The sequence below is a fragment of the Camellia sinensis genome, chromosome 3, assembly GCF_055761805.1.
Source record: "Camellia sinensis isolate YWXY chromosome 3, ASM5576180v1, whole genome shotgun sequence".
NCBI lineage: Eukaryota > Viridiplantae > Streptophyta > Magnoliopsida > Ericales > Theaceae > Camellia > Camellia sinensis.
Genome location: NC_138963.1, coordinates 170,556,629 through 170,564,182, shown reverse-complemented (window position 1 = coordinate 170,564,182; position 7,554 = coordinate 170,556,629).

Below are 7,554 nucleotides of genomic sequence, written 5' to 3'. Positions count from 1 at the left end.
CAGATGATGAATGACAGTTGCATTTTTGGAAGAATGCAAAGCCCATGCACATTCTAAGACGTGGATAAAAGACCTTGATCCACTAATATCACCAAGTATTGGATATATTAGTGCGGGGGGTAATGTTGGCTACATATTTTGTACAAGTCAATTACAATTCGACGCGTGGCAGAATAAGGGTAATACATGAAGATTATTCAAGTCTTCGATCCTAATCGCACACGTGGCAGTTAGTATTGGTTATTGCGAGATCTGAGTAGCAGTGAATCAACAAAGAGATGCAAGTGGAGCTAATTATAGGGCAACATGATCAGCGATCATGGAGGAGCAGTTCGACGATTAGAAATACAGTTCGATGGTCATCCTTGAGAAGTATAAATAGCAAAGAAGGCCCAGAAAAATAGCCCCAGACTCAGATCCAAAAAACCAGTCTTATTCTACTTATTTTCCTTTCCAGTTTTACATTCTAGTCTTACATTTCCTGTTCTTTACATTCCTGTACTTTAAATTCCTGCACTGCACTTCGTTTATAGAAGTAATTTCAAGTAGTAGATTATTGCTGTAAACCTCTACGAGGCTGAGTTTGGATCATTGTAAGTTTTTCATTTTGATGAAATGCTTCAATTGTTCTTCATTTAATTGTTATCTTGCTTAATTCTCCTAAATCAAGTCACTAGTAAAAATCTTCTTCATTGAGACTGAAAGAACTAAAACACAATCGTCTGATAATTGGTTGGCAAATGATACTGAACTGAAAAGAAGAGTTCTGCAAGAGGGCCACAACTCAAAACTGTCTATCCATCCAGGGAACACGAAAATGTACCAAGATCTGAAACAGAATTTCTGGTGGCCGGGAATGAAGAAAGAAATTGCCGACTTTGTGTCCAAATGTCTTCATTGCCAACAGGTCAAAGCTGAACATCAACGACCTGCCGGATTATTGCAACCCCTACCCATACCAGAGTGGAAATGGGAGCATATCACGATGGATTTTATCGTTGGGTTACCTCGCTCCAGAAAAGGTATGGATTCAATTTGGGTTATTGTTGATAGACTAACCAAATCTGCTCACTTCTTACCTGTCAAGACAATCTATAATGCGGATAAATTGGCTGTTATCTATATTGATGAAATTGTAAGACTGCATGAAGTGCCTGTGTCTATTGTTTCTGACAGGGATTCGAAGTTTACATCAAGGTTTTGGCAAAGTCTACAGACTGCATTGGGTACTGAATTGAGGCTGAGTAGTGCCTATCATCCTCAGACAAATGGCCAGTCGGAAAGGACCATCCAAACTCTAGAGGATTTACTGAGAATGTGTGTCCTTGATTTTCAGGGAGACTGGGAAAGTCATCTGCCATTAGTTGAATTCGCCTACAATAACAGCTACCATTCGAGTATTGGTATGGCGCCCTTCGAGGCATTGTATGGCAGAAAATGTAGATCTCCGATTTGCTGGGCAGAAGTTGGAGATGGGCCGTTGCTTGGGCCCGAGATTGTGTATGAAACAACTGAGAAAGTGAAACTGATACAGCAAAGACTGAAAAATGCACAGAGTAGACAGAAAAGTTATGCAGATGTCAGAAGACGGGACAGAGAGTATGAAGTGGGTGATCACGTTTTCGTGAAAGTCACACCAATGAAGGGCCAGACTCGTTTTGGAGTCAAAGGCAAGTTAGCGCCGAGATATGTCGGACCGTATGAGATTATTGAGAAAATCAACCCGGTGGCGTATCAAGTTGCGCTCCCTCCCGAAATGGAACACATGCATAATGTTTTCCACATTTCTATGTTAAGAGACTATCTCCGGGATCCCTTCTATGTAATTGAGCCTACTCGTGTAGTGTTGAGTGACGACTACACTTACAAGGAACGGCCTATACAGATTGTAAACAGACGGATCAAGAAACTGAGGAACAAAGAGATCCCGCTGGTGAAAGTTGACTGGCAGAACCATGGTGGCGTGTATGCCACATGGGAAAGGGAAGATGACATGGCCAAACGATATCCTGAACTGTTTCCACTGAATCCTGTTTTCTTCCAGAATGAAGGTAACTCGAGTTTAGAGGACTAAACTCTTTATAAGGAGGGGAGACTGTAACAACCCCCATACTGTTTATTGATTAATGACTGATTGATTACCGATAACCATCGATTACCGTTAAACTGAATTGATTATGACTGATAATTGAACTGACTAAAAGTACTGAACTGACTGACCGAAATTGAAACTGAATTGAACGAATACATCTGTTTGAATTGCATTTTATCTGTTGACTGTTTGTTTGACCTGCTCGTGTTATATGTTTAAACTGCTAATTGAAGGCCTTATCGGCGGCCGAATCCGGAATTGATTAGTGTTTTATGATCCTCATAATTAATGTGATTTTATGGTATAATTATTCAAAAACTGATTAGGTATGATTAAATTAGATAAAAAGAAAAAAAAGCCAATTAAAGAGTTGGACTTAATTACCGTTTTGCCCTTGAGTGGGCCACTACCTCTATACCTTGAGCTCATTATACTTGAGCCAAAAACATTTTCCTCAGCCCATTCCTTGTGCTCTAGCCGACCTTAGAGAGAGAGAGGAGCTAGAAGAGTTGAGTTCAACTTGCTTCATTGTGAATTGGCTAGAATTACTTGAAGAATTGAAGGTTGATTACTAATTTGAGCTCCCTCACTTCTAATTCTACACCTAAGGTAGATCGTTCATTATCTTAATGATGTCATTGAGCTAGTTCTTGCATGATTCATGCTTCACTGTAGAACTAAGTCATGAATTGGTTCATTGTTGTTGAATTGAAGCTTAATTGTTGCATGCATGTACATATATTGAAGTTTTGAGGTTGTAAGTCCATGTTTCCTCACATGCATGTCCATCTTTTGGTCATACTCCATGAATTCATCATGTTCTTGAAGAAATGAGTCCATTTGAACAAGCTTTGAAGGTTGAATTTGGTTTGAATCCATGCATGTTTGCATGTTCTTCATATTCTTGAAAATGGGTTTGAATATGGTTTTGATTGACTCACCTTTGGGGCTTGAATTCATAAATTGAGCTTTGAAACTTGTTATACATTGAATTTAGTTATGTTTTCCAGAATTTGGGCCCAAGAGGTCGAGTTTGGAGTGGTAGAATGCTTGGTTTGAGCTTGGGAGGCAAATCTGGAAATTCCAGATTTGGCTTCCTCGCTCGAGCGAAGGATTCCCCGCTCGAGCGAGCACCTTTGTCCAGGGTTCCGCTCGAGCGACCATCGAGCGACCATCGCGCGTAAAATCACAGCATCCAGTATTTTTACTGTTTCGACAGACCGCTCGAGCGAAGGATTCCTCGCTCGAGCGAAGCCTTTGATTTTGGAAGCCCGCTCGAGCGAAGAAAGTCTCGCTCGAGCGAGGCTCCTATTTTCAGCAAACTTTGCAAAATGTTTTCTAAGTGTATTTTTGCATCCTCATCCCATCCTAGGCATTCTTAGGCCTAGTTTAAGGCATCTTGTTGAGGATATAGATGTAGAACACACCAAGGCAAATTAGGGATTAAGTTATGATATTTCCCAACTGTGTAGCTTAGTGTGTGTTCAACCTGTGAACTGTGTAGGGTTGGCGACTGGGGAGACACGCTCTAGCATACCGTAGCCCAAACTCTGTGAGTAACGATTGTGTAAAGATATGTTCACAAATGATTATCTTCTGAACGACTGAACTGTACTGTTTTCTAAACTGATTTACTGTTAACTGAATGAATGTATGTCCTATATTCTGAACTGTATTGTGGCATCCTTAGCACCTACTGTTTACTGTTACTGTGACAGAATTCTCTGTCGGTTCCCTCGTGGAACCACTACTGTTTACTGATTGATGGCCGTCGTTACTGCTCGGTCTTTATGACCTACTGTTTACTGCTATGCTACTGGATGTACCACATATGACTGAATAACTGTTCTGACTTGAAAGACTGAAGTATTGTTTAATGAACTGCTTTCATTACTGTAAGGACATTTCATTCTTAACCTCTTTACGCATTATGTTATTCACTGGGCTTTAGCTCACTGTTTATATATATATGTAGGTGCTCAGCCACCAGATCGGAGCTAGGAGCGTGGGTTAGATTCCAGTTTTGTCAAGCCAGCCTTTGTGCCTCACTGCGAGGTTCCGAGTTGCCATGCTATGGCTTTGGGGTGTTTTGTTTGTTTTCCCCCGTCTGTCTCCATACTATTCGGATTACTGTATAGACTGTCAGTTGCTAACTGTACTGTTATCAAGGGATTAGGTCCCTGTACTGTGTGACTGTAAATTTTGTATAGACTGTACTGTTTGTATATGTATGAATGCATGAAAAATCTTTTTGGCATACAGACTGTCACAGCTCATTGGACATTGTTTAATTACTGTATTGGCTTCCGCCAGGCCCTGTACTCTGTTTTACTGTATTACTGTTCTGCAGGCCTTCGGTAATCTCGGATTACTGGCCGGTTACGGTACTAAACCCATAGGGCCGGGTTTGGGTCGTGACAAACATGATCAGCGATCATGGAGGAGCAGTTCGACAATTAGAAATACAGTTCGATGGTCATCCTTGAGAAGTATAAATAGCAAAGAAGGCCCAGAAAAATAGCCCCAGACTCAGATCCAAAAAACCAGTCTTATTCTACTTATTTTCCTTTCCAGTTTTACATTCTAGTCTTACATTTCCTGTACTTTAAATTCCTGCACTGCACTTCGTTTATAGAAGTAATTTCAAGTAGTAGATTGTTGCTGTAAACCTCTACGAGGCTGAGTTTGGATCATTGTAAGTTTTTCATTTTGATGAAATGCTTCAATTGTTCTTCATTTAATTGTTATCTTGCTTAATTCTCCTAAATCAAGTCACTAGTAAAAATCTTCTTCATTGAGACTGAAAGAACTAAAACACAATCGTCTGATAATTGGTTGGCAATTAATTTTCTGTAAGGACTGATTGATCCATGCCGGCACGCTTGCAATTACAAAAATAACCTTCGAAAGCCAAAAAGCCAACAGATTCACATTTTTGTAGGGAGATGTACAATAGAGAATATGAAATAAGAAAGGAATAATAGAAATAGGGTTGCAAGGGTGTTAATTGGGGCAGTAGGATGACTTCAGGAGCAATCAGAAGTTGTAGGTGGAAAGTAGTGGTTGGAAGTAGAATAGGTAGGGTTTGAAGGTTGAGTGTAAGGAGAAAAGAAAGGTTAGAAATGATGATAAAAGTGAAATTATAGAGTGCGTAAAGAGATAAAATACTTTTTGAATAAAGTATAAATAAAACAAGAATATTACTATTCAAACTCAAAAATCAAACACACTTTCTAAGTCCAATAGTGTAACCAAATAGGATAATGGTGTAAGAGTCTCTCCAATAGTCTTTATATTCTCACTTTTTCCTTACTTTAATAAGTGAAATACAAAATAATTCCTTCTAATAGTCTCATTACTCATTTCCTTATTTAAGAGCATCTCCAACAATTCTCTCTAAATTTTCTTCAAATCTTAGTTAAAAAGTGTCTTTCCTATTTTAGGGAACCACTTTTTCAACTATCATTTCTAACAATACTCCCTATTTGTTCTCTATATATTTTAAATATTTGCTTTTTATTATGTTTTATTAAAAATATTTTTCCAAACTTTATTCTCTCTCCTCCACCATTCGAGAAAAATATGAGGGATAAGACAAAAAGAATAATTTTTTAATTTTAGGGAGTGATTGGATCGAAGAGCGGACCTGGCGTAACGATAAAGCTATCTTTTGGTGACCTGGTGGTCACGGATTCGAGTCGGGGAAATAGTTTCTCTGTTTGCAAGGGTAAGGTTGCGTACATCAACCCTTCCCTAAACCCTGCTTAAACGAAAGTTTCGTATACTGGGTATACCCTTTTAGAGAATGATTGGATCCTCCCTAAATGTAGGGAACCATAAGTTTACACCCTTAAATTGAAAGTTGAGTAGGGAGGCTATCGGAGGGACTTATTTTATATTGGACTCCCTAGTTGAGAAAAAATAGGAATACGGAATTGGGGATGCTCTAAGAGAGTAAATTTTTGGCTTCTTACATTCAATGATATTTTTTTCACAAATATTATACTTTTTAATTGTATTTATATTAAGTATACTTAAAAAGAAAAAAATTGCTTAAAATATTTAAAAAATTCATTAAAAACAAAAAAAATTACGAAAAACAAAATACTCAATTTTCAGAAAATTGAATTCTAAAAATTATAACAAAAAATAGTGGAGAAGAGAGGAAAAATACCAAAAAATATTTTTAATAAAAAAAGATAATGAAAAAATATTTTTTAAAAAATTTAAAACATATAGAAAAGAAAATAAAGAATATTATTAGAGTATCTACATGACGCTCAACAAAGGTAGATTTTAATTAAATATATATAACAAATCATAAAATTGTTACTCTATTAGTCTCAACAAATTATTTTAAAATAACTTTTGGTTAATTTTGCTATAGTACATCATTATATGTAGTGATATATTGTTCACATATTATATAAGAGTGCTCGAACATCTTGCCAAACGATTGACTATTGCACAATTATTTTATTTTATTTTATTTTTATTTTTTTTTATGAAACTGCATAGATATAGTAGTCATTTGAGAAGTTGAGCTAGGGTGGGTTGAGGCTCAAAAATAGTCACAAAAAAATAAAATAGATTTTTTAATTTCAGGCTAAAAGTTATCACATCTAAATCATAATTATTTTATTTTTTCTCTTATAAAAATCAAAAAACTTATCTTAAACGATGTGTTTTAACCCTAGGCTAATAGCCAAAAAACTAAAAATCAACCCACATCCTAGACGAAACTTAATAAAATTTCTTGTACATTATGTCCACCTGGACAATCAGCTACTGGGCATATTTTTTTTTTAACTATGAAGCTGCATATATGTATCTACATATAGATATAATGACAATACAAAATTAACTTCTCCTATACTACTTTGGCTACTTTTTAACAATATAAATAAAATTTAATTTTAGAATAGAGTCCAATGTATTGAGTACATAAAAAAAATGCTAAGTTATGTTAGGAATCTCAAATAATCTATCAAATTTTTTACAAAATTACTTACATGGGTGTAGAATCCACACAAATATGGGTTTGTGTGAGCTCCATACTCATGTGAGAGGTTGGACAAAAAATTTGATAAATTATTTGAGATCCATAACATTTTTAAAAAATACTAGCTAAAACAAAAAATAATTTTTTAATTAAAATTTGATTCAAAAATTTTAAAAATATTAAATTTCCAAAAATACCCTTTGATAGTATATGTTTTTAAAAAGGGCCTGGCTTTGGTCCAGTCCATCATTGGACTGGACTGTGCTGTTGGGCCTGTGGGGGCCCACTATGGGTCATGTTTTGAAAATCTAAACCGTTCAATGTGTAGAACTCGTCGAGTACTATATGTCTGTGAAAAATCACGTTGATCGAATATCGATAGTTATGTGATCAAAACAGTTTTTTATCAACCGTTAATTTATTCACCGTCCATTTTTTTTACACAAAACTGATTTGATCA